Raw genomic sequence first — 21,869 nt, 5'->3', positions numbered from 1 at the left:
AAAATAACCTCTGTTTCTCTCCATCCCACGGGTATGTACGGCATGCTGATAAAAGCAGAAAACACAGCTTCTAAGTCAACCGGTGATACATCATCGGGGCCTGACGATTAAAGGGAGTCGAAACTTTTTATTGCCCAATGGATTTTCTACTCAGACATAATTTCGTCAACAGCCTCCGATGAATACATATCATGCATATCAGTGACAACTTCTTCTGGTGTCACGTTGTCTGGTCCACGTTGGATAGTTTCTTGGGAAATATGTATCAACGAGAAGTTCCAATGTTGTCTCAGTAGACATTGTCCATGCATTCTCTGACTTACGCATGTATCCTACTGTAAAAGGTTTTGAGGATAGGACCTTCCTTAGCCTAGAGACCTTTGATATATGCTACACGGAGCTGCGAAATTACAAGCAGGATATGCCTTGGGTCTTTTTCAGCTCGCGCTAGTATTTTCTTGGCTTAGCCTTATAGACTTCCAGGTCGTGAGGTGCCCTTGTGGCTTTTGCCGTGTTCAAGAGTTTCCTGCAGCCCTTCTTAAGACCAACCAGTTCTGGGATCCACCCTGGCGGTCGCTGTTTGCCTCTTTGTTTGGCTGTAGGACTTGCTGGCATAAGCGAGTCATTAAAGGCCTTCGTGATGCGATTGACCATTATGTCTATGTCCTCCGCAGTTTCCACACCCTATTCATAGGAAGGGTTACTCGTGTAGAATGTGTGTCGACATTTATTTCAATACGTCTTTCTTCTGTTTAGCCAAGGGGCCACTTCTGTAGTATTTTCTCCAAGTCTGAAGAGAATATAACGATGTTCAGAGAAGTTGTGGCCATCCACACTTCCTAGTCACATATCCATATGCTTCTGTACTCTGATACAAGGATAAAATCTTGTACCTACTGCAGCTTATAATAAATTCGATAATAATTATATTGGGTTGCCCAAAAAGTAATTGCTGATTTTTTAATAAAACTTAGAATGAACTTTAATCAAATATACTTTTTTAACACTTTTTTTCTAAAGCAAGCTAAACAGTAACAGAATCACAAGATGTGAAAATTTTTTTCAATGCCGACTATATGAAAAAACCGCAATTACTTTTTGGGCAACCCATATATATTCGATAAGCAGCTCGCCCCTTGCTTTCATATCAGATCTTCCCCATATTTGGTGATGTCCGTCAACATTACTTCCCACAATGGAGCACTTTTGAATACCTGACCGTAACAAGGTTTGTCTCGTTGGATCGCGCACAGTTTGACAATCGGTGAAAAAAGGCTCGTGTCGATTGATGCCAAGAAATGTTGAAAAAATACGATCACGGTGCTTGATAAGACGTTTGGAAGATCGTCACCGATGACGTGTAATGGATCTACCCGATAAGAATTACTCCCTTTATAAGCTCAAAAAGTCAAGACCCATGATAGCTGTCATATAAGCGATTTCAAAAGATGAACCGATATGGCCCATTTGCAATCGCAACCGACCTACACTAATAAGAAATATTTGTGCAAACTTTCCTTCGAAAGTTTGCTTGTTTTCGACAGACACACATGGCTAGATCAGCTTAAAATGTCACGACAATCAAGAATATTTATGCTTTACTAGCCGAACCGGGCTAGCTCCGATGCGTCTTCTTTAACTCTCTAAAGTCTTTTTGGGGTGAGCACACTTCGCGCTCAATGTGGATATCGAATTCGTACCACTGTAGGCTATGTCCGCTATGTGACGCAGAATGCCTGCGTACAAATCCTGGTGAGAATATCGAAACAATTTTAAAGCTGTGGTTATCCCCTCTTAATGTTGGTGAAATTTGCGCGGTACAAAGCCATGCATGGCTATGTAAATTCTCCCCAAATAGGTGTAGTACTGCGGCGCGCCGTTCGGACTTGGCTATAAACAAAGGTCCTTTTTACTCTACATCCAAATGCTTTTCTTTTGAGTCCTATCTTACCTCTTTGGTAAATATTTTCTGTTTACGGGGTATTTAGGGGGTGGTTGCATTTGGCAAAATGCAAATTTGCCCATGAACATTCCAACAGGGGAAAACTTCCCACATATCAATGAGTGCTGTCCGATTCAAGTTTTTTTAAGCTCAATGATAAGGGGCCTCCGTTTTATCGCCGAGTCCGAACGGCATGCCGCAGTGCGACACCTCTTTGTGGGGAAGTTTTTACTAGCTGTCATAGGAAATGATACAGTACCTCCCAAATGTCGCCAGGATTCGAACCCATGCACTTTTCGTTGAGATCTTGTGTTTTTAAAAATTAGTATAATGAGAAGTGCTTTTATGGGGAGGAATGGCACCTAAAACATTTCGACTCAAATATGGATGTCGAAGTGGTGCTGCACTTCCAATTCCCTTTAATTTGAGCCTCATATTGCCATGGTCGGTAAATATGAACTGTTTGCAGGGTGTTTTGGGGCTGGGCGGCCAATTTGGGATGAATTAAAATTGAAGCAGCATAAGCAATAAGAAAAATTCAAATCAAACTTTTTATAATCTCTTAAAACTTTTTCACATACCCAAAGAACTAATTTTTGTAATAGTCATTGTATGTTTTAAGTGATTCGAATGTTCTAATTCAATTTGTATTCACATGTGTAATGGAATACAAAAAAAAAAAAAAACACTTCCTTTTTGCAGAAAACTTCTAAAAAGTTTCATGCTGCATGAATACTATGTGCCACAATGAATACACCAACAACAATGGCAGCGTTAAGATGTTATGCTACCGCAACAGATAAAATCGTTTCATAAAACAGACGTGGCAGACACTCGGGCAGCCAGGAAGGCAGCCTTGCTGTCTGGCAGTCTCAAAACACTCTCAAAAAAAAAAAAAATATCTTAAGGATACTTCAGTAAAAACAAAGGTAGGTTATGTCCTGTAGGACAACAAAGAGTGGCCATTGTAATTCGGAGAGAGGTGAGCTGTCAAAAAGCAAGAGAACAAGAGCCGTCTCATTGAGAGCAAGAGAAGAGCAGCAGGACACAATATGATAGATGTTGTACACAAGCCGCCACAGTCGAACAACAAAACGTGAAATTGGGTTCGTTGTTGTTGGGCTGTTGTTTACGCGCAGCACGTTTTACTACAACACAACCGAAATAGATTTTCTAAGGATGTGGGATATTGACACGAGTATGGATGCCTAGCCTATGCGAAGTGCTGACAAGGACTCCATTAGACTACTGCTATGTTTGCAGAGTTTGTGCGTGTGTGTGTGTGAATGTATGTGCATAAGTATATGTTAGTTGTGAGTATTATGCTGGAGTAAAAGTTGTAGAGCGACTGCATGTATCCAACCAACCAAGCAAGCAAGCTGGAGTACGGAGACAACTCCCAAAATATGTATGCCTGTATGTATGTCCCATTGTGGTGTCCTGTTTTTCGTGTGTATCCATGGGCACACATTCACACTCCACGGCCGTAGTAAATATTCATGTGTGTTTTTCAACTTTTGTTTGTATTTTTGGTCTTAACTCTGGCCGACTGGCGTCACTGAAATTTCACATGGGAAAAGTCAACCAACTCCAAAGGGATACCAACTCAGAATTAAATGAATTTTGATGTGGTGTACTTTGGCGAGCGTGCGTGTATTGTAACCATGTATCTTGGAGCTCGTTCATTTCCCACAAAAACCCAGCAGAGGAGGCGAGAGGTGACCCAGGGAGTAACAAGAAAAAAAAATGTATTATCATAATTATGCTTGCAGAGTTTCCGCTTACCAGACATTTGGGTTGGGTTTTGTGGTGTCAGTTTCTTTGTTTTCGCGCAGAGCGAATAAACAGCCACACCATCTACTGCCAAATTGTCATAACACCAGACCGAGTGTCCATATCAAGTTTGCGCCACAATAATAATGCGCCCCAAAAGTTCAAGAGTCTATCGCCATTATTGTGATGGTTAAATGACATGTCACACAGTGCAGTCTTGTCCATTATATTGGTCTACATTTGTCGTTGTAATAAAGGAAAATTGTGTATTGGATTAATTTAAATAGACCCTGAAGGCAGAGTTAGTCAAATAGTTATTAGAATTAAATGTTTAAACTATACTAAAGTAGAAGTCTGCAACAAAACTATATTTGCAATTGGTGGCCAAGCAATCAGTAAGTTGAACATTTTTACGACATACTTCTGTAATATGGCACAGATCGGTCCAGATTTGGATATAGCCCCCATACAGACCGATCCGCGATTTAGGATCTTAGGCCCATAAAAGCCACATTTATTGTCCGATTTTGCTTAAATTTGGGACAGTAAGTTGTGTTAAGCCACTCGACATCTTTCTTCAATTTGGCTCAGATCGGTTCAGATTTGGATATAGCTGCCATATAGACCGATATCTCGATTTAAGGTTTTGGGGCCATAAAAGGCGCATTTATTGCCCGATGTCGACGAAATTTGGGACAGTGAGTTGTATTAGGCCTTTCGACATATCTCTTCAATTTGGCTCTGATCGGTTCAGATTTGGATATGGCTGCCATATAGACCGATCTCTCGATTTAAAATTTCGGGACCATAAAAGGCGCATTTATTATCCGATTTCGCCGAAATTTGGGACAGTGAGATGTTTTAGGACCTTCGGCATCCTTCTTCAATTTGGCTCAGATCGGTTCAGATTTGGATATAGCTGCCATATAGACCGATCTCTCGATTTAAGGTTTTGGGGCCATTAAAGGCGCATTTATTATCCGATTTCGCCAAAATGCCAAAATGACAGTGAGTTGTAATATGCTCTTCGACATTTTTCTGAAACTTGGACGAAATCGGCCCAGATTTGGATATAGCTGCCATATAGACCGATATCTCGATTTAAAGTCTTGGCCCCATAAAAGGCGCGTTTATAATCCGATTGCACTGAAATTTGACACAGTGACTTATGTCAGGCTTTTCGACATCCGTGTCGTATACGATCGGTTTATTTTTAGATAAAGCTACTAAAAAGACCAATATTTTGTTATACACAATTGAGTAATTATTTGTACTTATTAGTATTTGGTCCAAATCGGAACATATTTCGATATAGCTGCTGTGGGTAATAAGGTATGCATTTTTCACCGGATTTTGGCGAAAGGTGGATAACATATATATACCTGAGGTGGTGGGTATCCAAACTTAACGCCATTTTACTTGTTTCCTTTTAATCTCAATACGCAAAATACTGTTAGCAGAAAATAGCAAAACTTTTTAATTTAAAAAAAACGCGCCGAAATCCTTTTAACCTAATTATGCCCTACACCACTACTGTGGTACAGGGTATAATAAATTAGTGCATTTGTTTGTAACACCCGGAAGGAAGCAAGATGGGTCCATTGATCTACCCAGATCAAAGAGCTTTATCTAAATCTGAACCGATTTCGAGCAAACTCAGATATTATGATAGTCATTGAGGAAAGCGTTGTAGAAAATGTTGCCTAGATTAATGAGCTTGCAGTGGCCCTGGAAGTGAAAATCGGGCGATATATATATGAGAGCTATATCTAAATCTGAATCGATTGCAAGAGAGAATCCTTCCTACCAAATTTCTAGTTAATCGGTTTACAAATGACCATTTTATTGCATTATTTCTCAGATCGGAGGAACACAGATATGGGAGCTATATCCAAATCTGAACCGATTTTTTCCAACTTCAATAGGCTTCGTTTCTAGGCCAAATAACATGCCTGTATCAAGATAACATGCCTGTATTAAGACGATCGGGTGAAAATTGCGGCCGGTAATTTGTACGCAAATTAACATGGACAGACAGTTGAGAGGATTTTTACAACCAGTGAATTATTCAATAAACAAGTTCCATTAAATTTTGTGTGTGAAATGAAATTGTTGGTGCCGAAACGTTCAGAATCATGCAAAAGGCCTTCGGTGATAGTTGTCTGACGCAAGCAAGTGTGTTTGTTTAGTACTACTTACTCAAAAGTTCTCCCTTCCTAATGCTGGCAACATTTGTGAGGTACAATGCCATGTAAAGCATCTCTCCAAAGAGGTGTCGCTCTGCGACACGCCTTTCGGACATGACTATAAAATGGAGGCCCCTTATCATTGAGCTTAAACTTGAATCGGACTGCACTCATTGATATGTGAGAAGTTTGTCCCTGTTACTATTTACTCAAAGAGGGTCGAGAATGCGTTGACGAAGAATCACGTCCAGCAAGGCCATCAGCATCAACTCATTATGGTTTTCGAGAATCAACGATTACAGTCAGATACCTTGCTGATATCGTTGAAATATCGAAAGGAACCAGTGAAAAGTGAAATCACGATTGGTTCCAAAATCAAGATAATGCACCGCCAAAATTTCAGCCAATATCGTTCGACAGTTACAGCATTCGCCTGATTTAGCTCCGTGAAACTTCTGGCTGTTCAGCAAACTCAAACGACCGCTCTGGGAAAACCACTTTAAGTAAATTGCAGATTTTAAGCGTGAACCGCTACACACATGGCAGGCTATTCCCGAAATTAACCTGAACAATTAACAAGTAAAAGAGTGCTAAGTTCGGCAGGGCGGAATCTTGGCAACCCACCACCATAGAAGGGCATAATTTTATTCTACATACCAAACTTCTGTTAAACCTGTAAAAATTAGAGCATCTAGGAGCTGAACAAGGATAATCGGGGGACCAGTTTATATGGGAGCTATATCAGGTTATAAAACTATTTAGACCGTAATTGGCCAAATCGGACAAAAATTGCAGCTTGTATGGGCTCAAGAAGTCAAATCGGGTACTCAACCAATATCGTTCGCATGGGAGCTATAACAGATTTTAGACCTATTTAGACCGTCCTTGGCATAGTTGTTGGACGTCTTAACAGAACACTACCTGCAATATTTCGGTCAAATCGGACAAAAATTGCAGCTTGTAAGGGCTCAAGAAGTCAAATCGAGAGCTCGATTTGTATGGGAGCTATATCAGGTTATAGACCTATTTGGACCTACTTGGCATAGTTGTTGGAAGTCTAATCGGAACACCACGTGCAAAATTTCAGCTAAATTGGATATAAATTGCGGCTTGTAAGGGCTTAAGAAGTCAAATAGAGAGCCCGATTTATATAAGATTATAAACCTATTCGGACCGTACTTAGTACAGTTGTTGGGATTCAATACGGATCACCACGTGCAAAATTTCAGCTAAATCGGACAAAAATTGCTGCTTGTAAAAGCTCAAGAAGTCAAATCGAGAGATCGGTTTATATGGGAGCTATATCAGGTTCATGACCAACCATACTTGGCCCACTTGTTGGAAGTCGTAACATTACATTATGTGCAAAATTTCAGCCAAATCGGACAAATATTGCAGCTTTCAGGAGTTCAAGAATTCAAATCGGGAGATCGGTTTATATGGGAACTGTATCTGAAACTGAACCGATATGGCCCATTTGCAATTAAATATTAAGTATCTGTGTAAAATTACAAGCGGCTAGCTTTACACGTTCGAACGCTATCGGGATTTCCACAGACGGATGGACGGACGGACGACTGAGAACGTCGAGACAATCAAGAATCAGTACTTTATGGAGACTTGGACGAATATGTCGAGGTGTTACAAACGGAATGACTATATGGTGGATATAAATATCATTAAGTTAGGCCGGGCCGAACTTTGGTTACCACAGCACATTGTGCCTAATTTCAGCTAAATCGGGTGATAAACGCTGCTTTTATGGTCCCAAGGACTAAAATCGGGAGATGCGTATATATGGCAGCTATATCCAAATATAAACCGATCGGCTATAAACCGATAGGTCACTGTGCCAAATTTTAACGAAATCAGATAATAAATGCCGCTTTTATGGTCCCGAAACACTACGTTATGTTAGGTTGAAAAGAAGGTGCAGATATTAATCCGCTCCATGTTACTATGACCATACACCTAAGCCAGTAATCGGCTTGTTATGCGCTCTAAAAACTATAAAGTAACCTCTAAAAAGAAAATTTTAAGTAAGGAATTCTGTGCTACTTACAAAATCCTTAATTGTTTTCAATGCCACTCCCCTAAGTTGGTTCATGTCTGACATTGTGTCTTCACCTAAGTACCGGTATCTGTTGGACGCGAAAGCCGAGCAATGACAAAGTAAATGCTCCAACGTCTCATAATCTTCACCGCATGCCCTACACATGCTATCACTTGCCGCACCGATTTTAAATAAGTGAGCTCGTAGTCTTATGTGTCCCGTTATGATACCAATGCTATACTGACCTCCTCCTTGCTTCCTTTCAGTAATAGCCTCGTCTTCTTACGATCTGGATCCCCCCATTGGATGTTCGCCGTCCTACCGACCGTTTCGCTGTTCCACAATGTTGCATACGCATTCGTCGGCCACTCCCTTAATTCGGACTGCGTCGACCCGAAAGGCTTCGGGTTAACCAAGTTTATTGACGGCAGTCCTCTGGCCTTCACCGGCAATTCGACTGCCCTTTCATTCCCCCTTCTGGCCCAAACGATGCGGATTTTGCCATCCTCAGAGAAGGCGTTAATCTCCTTCTTACACTGCAAGACTGTTCGTGACTTTACCGTCCTGCTTAGTATTGCCCTTATGGCAGTTTTACTGTCGGTAAAGATATTCACACTCGACGTCCTCGCGTTAGCACCTCACCACTTCACGCATTCCGTGATCACCCGGATCTCCGCCTGCAGGACCGTATTATGGTCAGGTAGTCTAAAACAGATCTCGGTCCCTGGGTTCTCAATGTAAACCCCCAGGCCCACTCTGTCCTCTAGCTTTGATCCATCGGTGAAACATGATCTTCCAGATAGCAATACTAGGGTTTCGTCAATCCAAGACTGTACCGATGACAGCAGTGCCTCGACCTCAAGGTTCATCTCAGGTGTCCGATCGGAAACCTCTCCACTTCCTTCCAGGTTTCCTATCGTCGCCTCGATTATGCCGCGATGGTCCCATCCTCAATCCATTCTCCCATTGCCTTGAGCCTCATAGCCACAGTCGCTGCCTCAATGGGTCGGATATCTAGATTAGTCTCCAATGCCCTAGACCAATACCAATGTATTGGTCTAATCACGCTCTTGTGGAGCCAATGGACTATCCTCGGATTCAGGCCCCATTCAGGCCCGTTTACATGGTGCCCAACATATGTGAGCTTTTTCAGTACGCTCCTGAATGTGACACTTCCAATTCAGTTTCCTGTCCAATATTGAAATCGTCTTATTGAGGAAACGTGGTGCGTTAAATTGGCCCACCTTCGTCTTGCTCGTGAACAGCCATATTTCAGTCATCTCTGGGTTAACATTGAGACCTCTGGGCCTCGCCCAGTAACATGCAAGACCCTTTCGGCCCTTCTGCATAGCTCTTTCGGATCCTTTCCCCTTAAAAGTATTATAACATCGTCTGCGTAGCAGACGGGTTCAAATCCCTCCTCAGTCAGCATCCATAATCGGTCATTTATGGTGGTCACCCATAGGAGTGGCGATAAAATGCCGCCCTGTGGCGTGCCATTTCCTCCCTTATATTTTAATAATATGAGCTATAGGAAGTTATAGACGGATATGCTCATGTCAAGGAGGTAAGAAGTCATAGAAAAATTCCGCGTCAAAAATTTCAGCCAAATCGGGATAGAATTGCGCCCTCCAGAGGCTTAGGAAATCAAAATGGGAGATCGGTTTATATGGCAGCTATATCAAAACATGGAACGATATGACCCATTTACATTCCCAACCGACCTGCACTAATAAGAAGTATTTGTGCTCAATTGCAAGCACCTAGCTTTACTTCTTCGAAAGTTAGCGTGCTTTCGACAGACAGACAGACGGACAAACATGGCTAAATCAACTTAGAATGTCCCAAGTAGATTTTCGAAGCTTTACAAACGGAGCGACTTGAGATGTATACCTCCCTTCATATAGTGGTGGGTATAGAATTGATGGTTATATTTCCCCTAAACATTAACACAACATTTCTTTCGCTTCTAGTATCTGGTGTTCGTATTTTTTTACATAAATTAAAGACAATAAAACACATAACAAATCACTCATTATATGCTTTGGGAGGCTTAATCTACTCGAGCCGCAATGCATGCAACTAAATCAGAATGCATTATTTATTCAATTTCGTTTATTTTTGTCGCACCTGGTACTTGAAGTCTCCATAAATTCAATTCTGGATAAGATCTCGGTGGAGTCTCGCCGACTAAATTACCCAATTTAGTATGAAAACTCAGGCAATGGGTCGATCTATTTTTGTTGATGCCCACAACACACTGTGCGCCTATGGCCCATCAGCTGCTTTTGTTGATGCTACACAATGATCTATGAAACGCATTGGGGCAACTACGGTAAGAAGGGGGGAGATTTGGGGTGCGGCTGCCGCAGAGTAAAAAACAAAAAACGCACAAGCAGCATAGAGAGGCATCATCATCGACAATGGCAGCTGTATGTGGCTGGCAGCTTGCTGCACCAAAAACAAACATACTAAGCAAATTAAGCTTATAAAATGTTCACACACACCCGTATATGCAATATACATAGGAAATACTCACATACAATTGCAGATTGAGGACTTTTGTGTTTGTTTCTTTGTTGGTTTGTTTGTTTTCATGAATGTATGAATGTTTGTTTGAATGGTTCTCTGATTGTGGGGTTGTGTTTGTTTGAATGGATGCGATGATGCCAAGAGATGTGATGCGAGATATACGACTATGACTATGACGAAGAGAACTCATACACACACACACACACACACATACAAACTGCAGCACACACAGCCCAGAATTGACAAAATTTGGGTCAAAGGATATTGACCGAGGAAATGGTTGTAAATTTCTGTTAGCCATCGTCTTCCTTCTGTCCTTTTTGTTTGTGTACGAATGTGTCTCGGGCGCTCTTTTTTCGTCTCTCTCTCTCTCTTTCCCGCCTTCAACCACCCTCTCTTCTGTAATGGCTCGTTTTGGGTTGTTTGTTTCATTTGCTAATACCCGGAGATTTGTAAAGATTTCATAAATTTTGTGTTATTGTCAAGTTATTTGAACTAAAAATGTCAACCCTTTCCGCAATTTCGCGTTTTGGCAAATAGAGATGGTCTTGTTGTTGTCGGTGCTTTCCATACAAGTGCTGGGGCGGTTTTCTCTTGAACATTGGGAATAGTGTGAGCACAATGCCTGTAGTTATGAACCAGATTTGCCTTAGACTTTTGTGAAGATATTCGGCATTGGCAGTTAAGCCCAAAATTGAATGTGGTAAAGTAACAATGCTGTGGCAGGCAAATTGGAAAATGTTCCTGGTACTCGGCACACGACAATCCGGAACACTGAATCACAAATGTATCTCTCAAAAGAGGAAATGTTTAAACAAATTTTCGTTTACGTTTTGTCTTCAATGCCCTTAATACCTTTTTCTGAAGAAGGATTGAGAGAGGACTTACTGTTGATTAAATGTCTTTAGTGTGTTCCAATTGAAATAACTGCTTCATTGGAAGTTCATACTATTTACATACATTTGTTTCTATCTTAAATTTTCCTATTGTCATAAACATTACGCTGCATACTCTTAGGGGTTTGAACAATATTAACAGTGTCTACTGGTTTTTATACCCTCCGCCATAGGATGGGCGCATACTAACTTCGCTATTCCGTTTGTAACTCCTCGAAAAATTGATCTAAGACCTCAAATATTCTCGATTGTTTTGGCATTTTAAGTTGACCCAGCCGTGTCCGTCCGTCTGTCTGTCTGTCAGTGGAAAGCACGCTAACTTTTAACGGATTAAAGCTAGGCGCTGATCCAATCCTAGACACACCGATCCAATCCTTAGACCTGTACCGGTTGGAGCCGGTCCCTAGAGACTGGATAAAACATATGCTAAGGAACTGGTGGATAAATTGTGTGTTCCATGGCATGAATATAAGGGAGAAAGTGGCACAGGGCACGCCACAGGGGGGCATTTTATGGCCACTCCTATGGGTGACCACCATAAATGACCTATTACGGATGCTGACTGAGAAGGGATTTGAACGAACGAGCTATGCAGAAGGGCCGAAAGGGTCTTGCATATGGTATATGACTGGGCTGGACCCAGAGGTCTCAATGTTAACCCAGAGAAGACTGAAATATGCCTGTTCATGAGGAAGACGAAGGTGGGCCAATTTAACGCACCACGTTTCCTCAATAAGACGATTTCAATATCTGACAAGGTCAAATTCTTAGGTGTGATCTTGGACAGGAAACTGAATTGGAAGTGTCACATTCAGGAGCGTACTGCGAAGGCTCACAATTGTTGGGCACTATGTAGACGGGCCATAGGCACGAAACGGGGCCTGGATCCGAGGATAGTCCACTGGCTCTACAGAAGCGTGATTAGACCAATACTTAGTTACGCCACAGTAGTTTGGTGGACTGCTATGGAGTAAAAGTGTAACATAAGGACCATACAACAGGTTAAGGGAACATGTTGTCTTGGCATAGTCGGAGGACGATGAGGACCACTCTCACTGGGGCCCTGGAGACCAATCCGACCAATTGACATACAGATTAAGTGTGAGGCAGCCACTGCGACTGTGAGACTTAAGGCGATGGGAGAATGGATTGAGGATCGGAGCAGCTCATACCATCGAAGCTCATACCATAATCGAGGCGACGATAGGAAACCTGAAAGGAAGAGGTTTCCGATCAGATACCAGAGATGAACCTTGAAGTCGAGTGCGAGTATTGCCATCTGGAAGATCATGTTACACGGATGGATCAAAGCTAGAGGACAGAGTGGGTCTGGAGGTTTACATTGAGAGCCCCGGGACTGAGATCTGTTTTAGGCTGCCTGCCTGCAGGCGGAGATCCGTGCGATCACGGAATGCGTGAAGTGGTGTGGTGCTAACGCGAGGACGTCGAGTCTGAACATCTTTACCGACAGTAAAATTGCTATAAGGGCAGTAACAACTAGGACGGTAAGGTCACGAACAATCTCGCAATGTAAGGAGATTAACGCCTTCTCCAAGGATGGCAAAATTCACATCGTTTGGTTGCCGGGCGATAGCGGAGTAAGGGGGAATGAAAGGTCAGACGATTTGACGGTGAAAGCCTGAAGGACTGCCGTCAATAAACTTTCGGGTCGACGCAGTCCGAGTTAAGACAGTGCGCGACGAATGCGCATGCAACATTGTGGAACAGAGAAACGGCCGGAAGGACGGCGAAAATCCTATGGGGGGATCCAGATCGTGAAAAGACGAGGCAGTTGCTGAAAGGAAGCAAGAAGGAGGTTAGGATAGCTACTAGTATCATAAAGGGACTCATAGGACTACCAGCTCACTTATGTAAGATCGGTGCGGCAAGTGATAGCATGTGTAGCGCATGCGTGGAAGATGATGGGACGTTGGAGCATTTCCTTTGTCATTGCCCGGCTTTCGCGTCCAACAGATACCGGCACTTAGGTGGAGACACAGCACCAGACATGAACCGTCTTAGGGGAGTGGTATTGAAAACAATTAAGAATTTTGTAAGTAGCACGGAATTCCTAGCTAAAAATTTTATTTTTGGTGGTTACTTTACGCACAACAAGCCGATTACTAGCTTGGGTGTATGTCCATAGTGGCATGAGGCGGATTAATATCTGCAACCTCTTTTCAACCTAACCTAACCTAAAGCTAGGGGCTTCAAATTTTGCTCAAATACTTCGTATTAGTATAGGTCGGTTGGGATTGTAAATAGGCCATATCGGTCCATATTTAGAAATAGCTCCAATATAAATCGATCTCCAGATCTTCTATTAGTATATGTCGGTTGGGGTTGGAAATAGGCCATATCGATCCATACTTAGATCTGCCTCCCATATAAATCGATCTCCAGATTTTACTTCTTGAGCTGCAACTTACGTACCAAGTATGGTTCAAGCCAACCCAAAACCTGATTGGGTTCCTATATAAACCAACCTCCCGATTCGACTTCTTGAGCTTCTAGAGGGCGCAATTCTTATCCGATTTGGCTGAAATTTTCTACTATGATGTCTTCTATGACAATTAATGGATGTATCAAGTATGGTTTGAATCGACCTAAAACCTGATGTAGCTCCCATATAAACCGATCTCCCGATTTTTCTTCTTGAGCCTCTAGAGGGCGTAATTCTTGTCCGATTTTGTTGAAATTTGGCACTGTCACTGTGATGTCTTACAAACGTGCCAAATATGGTCTGAATCAGTCCACAACCTGATATAGATCTCATATAAGCCGATTTCCCCATTTTAATTCTTGAACTTTGCACAATTGGATCTATTATTGTCTTTTACATCCAAGCCAATTATGGTCCGAATCGGTTTAAAACTTGACATAGCTCCAATAGCATATCAATTCTCATTATCCTTGTTTGCCTATAAAGAGATACCAGGCAAAGAACATGACAAATGCGATCCATCGTGGAGGGTATATAAGATTCGGTCCGGCTGAACGAAGCTCGCTTTTACTTGTTATTCGTATTATTTTACTCGAGTTCAAATACCACATAAGACCTTAAACTTTATTGGAGTTTAAGAATCATCACCCACAACCTTGCATTCGGCTTATAATTTACACAAACTGGGCTTAGTTGAAAGGCATAATTTTACAAAATGTACCAAATTTCTGCTAAACCATGCAAAAAGTTGAGCTTTTAGGAGCTTCAGGAAGTCTAATCGGGAGATGAGTTTACATGGAAGCTATATAACACCATAGACTGACTTAAACAATATTTACCTTCGATGTTGGAAGTTATAACAAAACACTTCTTGCAAAATTTCAGCCAAATTGGTCAAACATTGTGGCTTCTAGAGGATGAAGAAGTCAAATCGGGGGTTCGGCTTATATGGGAGAAATATCGGGTTATTCGATTATGAACCATACTTGGCACTACCGTTGAAAGTCTTAACGGAGTATCACCTGCAAAATTTCAGCCCAGTCGGTTAAAAATTTCAGTATCTAGGGGCTCAAGATGTAAAATCTGGAGATTTAAGTGGAAACTATATCGGGCCACGAGTATAAAGCGATTCTGTTCTTCGGCAGACGGACGGACGTTGCTAGATCGTCTTTGATTTTTACGACGATCAAGAAATGAGATTCCATTGCAGGATATTGTCCGGCATTAGATGGGCGGAGCGATTTAAGCGAAATTTTGTGTGCTCTCATAAAGTACCCTAAAAATAAAAATTTGGTATCCAAATTTTGGATGGGGTACCTAAGGGGGGCCGCCCCACCCTAAAACCTACCAAACATATATTTAGACCAATCACGACAATATGGGACTCAAATGAAATGTATTTAGGATAAGAAAACGTATCTGATATCCATTTGCAAGGGGGACCACCCCAACTCCCAAAACACTCCTAAATCGGACATGTTTACCGACCATGGCAATATGGGACTCAAATGAAAGGTATTTCCTTCTACTTGCAAATTTGATATCCAAATGTGGGACCACGTTTCTGGGGGTCCACCCTTTCCCCACAACACCCACCAAACAGGACTTATTTACTGACCATGGGAAAATGGGGCTGAAATAAAAGGAATTTGAGTGTAGAATTTGAATCTGATATTCAAATATGAGACCAAGTGTTTGGGGGGCCGCCTCTCCCCAAAAACTTCCCCCAAAGGGGACACATTTACGACCATGGCCACATGGGTCTTAAATGAAAGGTATTTGGGGGTAAAGCACAAATCTGATATCAATATTTGGGAAAATTGTCTATGGGGCCATCCCACCCCCACAACACCACCCAACCTCCAAAACACCCCTAAATCGGACATACACCGATGATGGCAATATGGGACTCAAATGAAAGGTATTTGCGAGTAGAATACGAATCTGTTATCCATATGTGGGACCACGTTCCTGGGGGTCCACCTCTTCCCCAAAAAAAACACCCCCCAAACAGAACTTATTTACTGACCATTGGAATATGGGGCTTAAATAAAAGGTATTTGAATGTAGAATACGAATCTGATATCCAAATATGGGACCAAGTGTTTGGGTGGCCGCCTCTCAGCAAAAACCTCTCCCAAAGGGGACAAATTTACGACCATAGCAATATAGGGCTCAAATGAAAGGTCTTTCGGGAAAAGTGTCTATGGGGCCACCCCAACCCCACAACACCACCCAAATAGTAAGAGTTTTCTGACTTTTGCAATATGACGGTCAAATTAGAGGGTTTTTAAAGTAGAACACGAATCCTATATATATTTTCAAGGCCAACTCACTGAGTGGTCACCCATCCCACAAAATATCCCCCAAGCCGGTCATGTTTGCCGTCTATGGAAATATGGAGCTCAAATTAAAGGTATGTGGGAGAAGACCACGTATCTGATATAAACATTAGGAACCAACTGTCTAGCGGACGTCCCACCACAATAAAAACCCCCAAATAGGATGTATTTGCTCACCAAGAAAATTTGGGTCCTAAAGAGAGTGGAACTAAATATTCATAGTTTTTAGGGCCAACACCCCAAACCGGACATATTTGCTGACTTTTGCAATAAGGAGTTTAAATGAGATTAGAAAACGAATTTGATATCCAATTTTGAGGGCAATGGCAATATAGGGTTCAAATAAATGATATATAGATATATGAGAATAGAGCACGTTACTGATATATTTTCAGGGCTTGATGTTTGGGGGGACCACCCCACTCCCCAAAACACCCCTAAATCGGGCATATTTACCGACCGTGACAATGTGGGGCTTAAATGAAAGGTATTGGCAATTTTTTAGTGACCATCGCACCCACATTACGTGTGATGGCTTCAAGGGCCGTGCGTTGGTTTGTTGCATTTGAATCGTATTTATTGCAAAAACTCAATTATGATACAATAACCACATTAACCACGCTCGGAAATCCTGTCTATTAGCTGTACTTTTTCCCAATGCATGTGATTTTGTGTAATGACAGACTTTTTTCTGTGAAAATTACACTACTTCCGTGTTACACATGATTTTGTGCATCTGTTGGAAGTTGTATTGCCGGCTTATGACTTCCAACTGACTTTATAAAATTTTGTTTTATTCGGCCTGTATATTGATATTGGTTCTATATAAATCGATCTTCCGACTTTTATACCCACAATCGAAGGATGTGGGTATATTCATTTTGTGATTCCGTTTGCAACACCTGAAAGTATCCATTTCTGACCCTTTATAAAGTATATATATGAGTATTCTTGATCTTCGTTAAAATCTAAGACAATCTAGCCATGTCCGTTCGTCTGTCTGATAAGATCTCACTACAGCCTTTAAAAATTTAGATATTGAGCTAGAACTTTGCACTATTTTTTTGTCCATAAGCAGGTTAAGTTCTAAGATGGACTATATCAGACTATATCTTGATATAGCCCCCATATAGACCTATCTGCCGATATAAGGTCTTAGGCCCATAAAAGCCACATTTATTATCTGATTTTGCTAAAATTTGGGACAGTGAACTGTAATTAGCCACTCGACATACTTCATCTATGCGGCTCTGATCGGTCCAGATTTGGATATAGCTGTCATATAAAGCGATCTCCTGATTTAAGGTTTTGGGCCCATAAAAGGCGCATTTCTTGTCCGATGTCGCTGAAATATGGGACAGTGCGTTGTGTTACACCACTCGATATCCTCCTGCAATTTGGCTCAGATCGGTCCAGATTTGGTTGCAGCTGCCCTTTTTAAGGTTTTGGATCCATAAAAGGCGCATTTATGGTCCGATGTCGTCGAAATATGGGTCAGTGCGTTAAGTTAGGGCCTTCGAAATCTTTCTTCAATTTGGTCCAGATCGGTCCAGGTTTGAAATTAGTTGTCATATAGACCGATCCCTATATTTAAAGTCTTGTGCCCATGAAAGACGCATTTATTGTCCTATTTTGCCAAAATTTGGGACAGTAAGTTAGATTAAAGCATACGACATCCAAATTTGGTCCAAATTTGGATATAGCTGCCACATAGACCGATCTCTCGATTTAAGGTTTTGGGCCGATAAAAGGCGCATTTATTGTCCGATGTCGCCAAAATTTGGGACAGTGAGGTGCGTCAATCCCTTCGACATCCTTATTCAATTTGGTTTAGATCGGTCCAGATTTGAATATAGCTGCCATATAGACCGATCTCTCGATTTAAAATTTTGGGGCCATAAGAGGCGCATTTATTGTCCGATGTCACCGAAATTTGGGACAGTGAGTTGGGTTAAGCCCCTCGACATACAGGGTGGCTGATGAATATTGCTACAATGATGAATATTGCTACATTTTTTTTTCGGTGTATGGAATACATTTTTCTTTTATTCATGTTAAATTAAATTATTAAATTAATTATTAAATTATTATTAATTAAATTAATTAATTAATTAATTAAATTAATTATTAAATTATTATTATTAAATAGAAAAAAAGTTATTACATTTTTTTTTGGTAGCGGCTTTCATCAGCCACCCTGTACTTTTGCAATATGGCACAGATCGGTCCAGATTTGAAAATAGCTTCCATATTGACAGATCTCTCGATTTAAGGTTTTGGGCTCATAAAAAGCGCATTTATTGTTCGATTTCGCCGAAATTTAGGGCGGTGAGTTGCGTTAGTCCCTTCGACATCCTTATTCAATTTATTTCAGATCGGTCCATATTTGGATATAGCTGCCATATACACCGATCTCTCGATTAAATGATATGGGCCCATAACATTTTGCACAAATACTACCTATTAGTGTAGGTCGGTTGGGATTGTAAATGAGCCAAAACGGTCCATGTTTTGATATAGCTGCCATACAATACGATCTTGGGTCTTGACTTCTTGAGCCTCTAGAGGGCGCATTTCTCGTCCGATTTGACTGAAATTTTGCACAAAATGTTTTGATATCACTTCCAACAACTGTGCTAAGGATGGTTTAAATCGGTCTATAACCTGATATAGCTGCCATATAAACCGTTCTTGGGTCTTGACTTCTTGAGCCTCTAGAGGGCGCATTTCTTGTCCGTTTTGACTGAAATTTTGCACAAAGTGTTGTGATATCACTTCCAACAACTGTGCTAAGGATGGTTTAAATCGGTCTATAATCTGATATAGCTGCCATATAAACCCATCTTGGGTCTTGATTTCTTAAGCCTCTAGAGGGCGCATTTCTCGTCCGATTTGACTGAAATTTTGCACAAAGTGTTGTGATATCATTTTCAACCACTGTGCTAAGGATGGTTCAAATCGGTCTATAACCTGATATAGCTGCCATATAAACCGATCTTGGGTCTTGACTTCTTGAGCCTCTAGAGGGAGCATTTCTCGTCCGATTTGACTGAAATTTTGTACAACGGCTCCTGCCATGGTCTTAAACATACGTGTGCAATATGGTCTATCGATAGCTTGATACAGCTCCCGATTTCGCTTCTTGAGTCCCGAATCGGACTATAACTTGATATAGCTGCTCCTCCGTCCTTATGCATTATACTTTGTTTCCCTAAAAACAGATACTGCGCAAAGAACTTGACAGATGCGACCATGGTGGAGTTTATATAAATAAGATTCGGCCCGGCCGAACTTAGCACGCTCTTACTTGTTACTTCTCATTTTCGTTTGAAATATAGCTGATGGGAAATTAACGATAGTATCAATACTATCTATATTTAATTTTAGAAATATCGAATGTTGCTGTTATAGACAGTTTATCAGCTTTATCGAACTATGTTGAGCTTTTCAACATCCATGCCCTATATGGTTCAAATTGATATATTTTTGGATATAGATATAATATATACCGATCTCCCGATTTAAGTTCTTGTGTCCATAAAAGGCGCATTTATTTCGTTGATTCCCGAATATGGTGGTAGTTGGACTATGTATAGATATACCTGTCATAGACAACAATATTCGGTTTCACCGTATTGAAAAGTGAACTGTATTAGACTCTTCGACGTCAGTGTCGTGTTTGGTCCAAATGGGAGCATATTTCCATATAGCTGAATTTTTTATCGGACTATAACAAAAGCTGGTTAATATTTATATCAAAGTTGATGGGTATGCAAAGTTCGGCCGGCCGAATTTAATGCCTTTTTACTTGTTCTCAATATCAGCCATAGTAGAGCTTATGGAATTCGGGGTGATACAATTTTCGACTGTTTTTTTTTATTTTTTATTTTTATAATACGTGTTTGTAAAGCAAATATTTTGTTTTTGGGAATATTTATGTTTGCCCCATAATTTTGGTTATTTATTGAATAAACTTCTTCTCGGAGCTGTGATGATACACTTTTGCTCCACCTTCTTTCCCTTGGTAACAAAAGATTTTCGTGTGATTACGATGGATCAGTGGATTTTCCATTCGAATAAATAATAGTAGATTTTAGAAAGAAAATGTGTGCGATTCGAGGAAGCTATGAGTTGAGGGCACGTGACAAGATTGTAAATGTAAAAAAAATGTATTGTTGTGTTTCCTGGGGAGATTTACATGCAAAACATTTGCCTAGAATGTGGGCAAATGTTTTTCGAAATTTGTTTTGGTTTTTCTTTGTTTGAAATGCAAAAGAAGTTATTTTTCCAGAGTTTTTAACGAAGATGTGACAAAATTTTCCTGTGTACACGCTTTGCAATTTTTGTATACCACCTATATTTGTTTCGCATTCCGTTTGGCTTAGTTGCTTTGAAATAACACAAATTTCCTTATTTAGACAAAAATGACCAACATTTCGTTCCACATTTTGTTTTTAAGCTCCGATTTGCTTTTTTTTTTTTTTGAAAATTCCATCACTACCAACCGTTATTGCCATGAATCATTTCATGAACGGCTCACACCTTCACTTGCACTCACTTTGTTATGGGCTTTAACATTTTATGGCATTTTATCATAATTTGTTTAAACTTTTATTGTTGGTATTGCCAATAGTTTGGACGTTTTTGCCATATTTCCATAAAAGTGGTCGACCGATGTACATTCACCTAAGGTTCTAACGCTTTTTCGAGACCACCATTTCGATGTGTATGCACCTTAAAAGGCGTGTACCCCGTTGTGATTTTTTTTCTTGCTTTTCAGTTGGCGTTTCGTTTTGGGCTTTTCACTTTTCACTTCACAAACATTACACATACACACGCACACTGGCTGGGAAAATTTTCTCAAAGAGGCGCTAGTATAGCAGAATTTTTCTGGGAGCCTCTTGGGCCACTTTACCTTATCATTTGAACGATTTTTTCTATAACTCTGCAAAGAATCTCAGCAACATTTTTTAAGAATTTTTCAAAAATTTCATTGTTTGTTGATATTTTTTTTTTTAAATTTTTGCAAAAATTTTAATATTTTTTTGAATCTGTGATTTTTTCAAAAATTTGTCGCGTTTGCCACTTTTGTTGATGTTGAATTTGTTAGTTGTGTTTTGTATCTGCTGCCTTGCAATTTCGTTTGAAATTCTTGAGGCTAAGACCGACGTTCATCGACTCCATCTGAGGCGTTGACGATGGCAGCAGGCGCAGGCAGAGACAAAGAGAGCAGCACTCTAAAGTGGAAGAAGAGCAACCAGGCAGGCAGCTAGACAGAAAAACACAACCAATTTTGAAGTGAGACAGCCCGGCCATAGGCTCACACACTTTACAGTAGCAGCAGTCTAACAGTCAGTCCATGTATTATCTCACTCGATTCATTTTCCTTTGGATGGGTTGTCGTGGCACAACGGTTATTAGTAAACTTCAAAAAACAAAAAAAAAAATGATATTCTTTTCAATTGTTTAATATCCGTTTTTTGTTTGTTTGTTTGTTTGGTGTAGACCACTACTCCCGCACCCAACAACTGCCACGCACTGAGGATTACAGTGTATGAGGCGAGCGTTCAGTTTTCTTCGTCTTTACACGCGATACTAATTTCCATGGCTGGCTTTCACTCTTACAGTAGCTGTGAGAATTGTGGAAATTTTTGTACTTTGCGTCTCATTTCACTTGCTCAGTCTTTAATTGTCATTAGAGT

General features: G+C 40.8%; 1 protein-coding gene across 1 annotated transcript in view; it reads right to left on the bottom strand.

The window, feature by feature from the left end:
* The window catches only part of LOC106093496 (ankyrin repeat and sterile alpha motif domain-containing protein 1B), a 59,063-nt gene extending 37,394 nt beyond the window's left edge, over positions 1-21,669 (bottom strand). The window contains exon 1 of the mRNA XM_013260558.2: positions 21,083-21,669. The gene's annotated coding sequence lies outside the window, so the exon portion shown is untranslated. The remainder of the gene's footprint in view (positions 1-21,082) is intronic.
* Between the last annotated feature and the right edge of the window lie 200 nt (positions 21,670-21,869).

Source organism: Stomoxys calcitrans, chromosome 2 (assembly GCF_963082655.1).
Source record: "Stomoxys calcitrans chromosome 2, idStoCalc2.1, whole genome shotgun sequence".
Taxonomy (NCBI): Eukaryota; Metazoa; Arthropoda; class Insecta; order Diptera; family Muscidae; genus Stomoxys; species Stomoxys calcitrans.
This window is presented reverse-complemented; position numbering and strand designations above follow the sequence as displayed.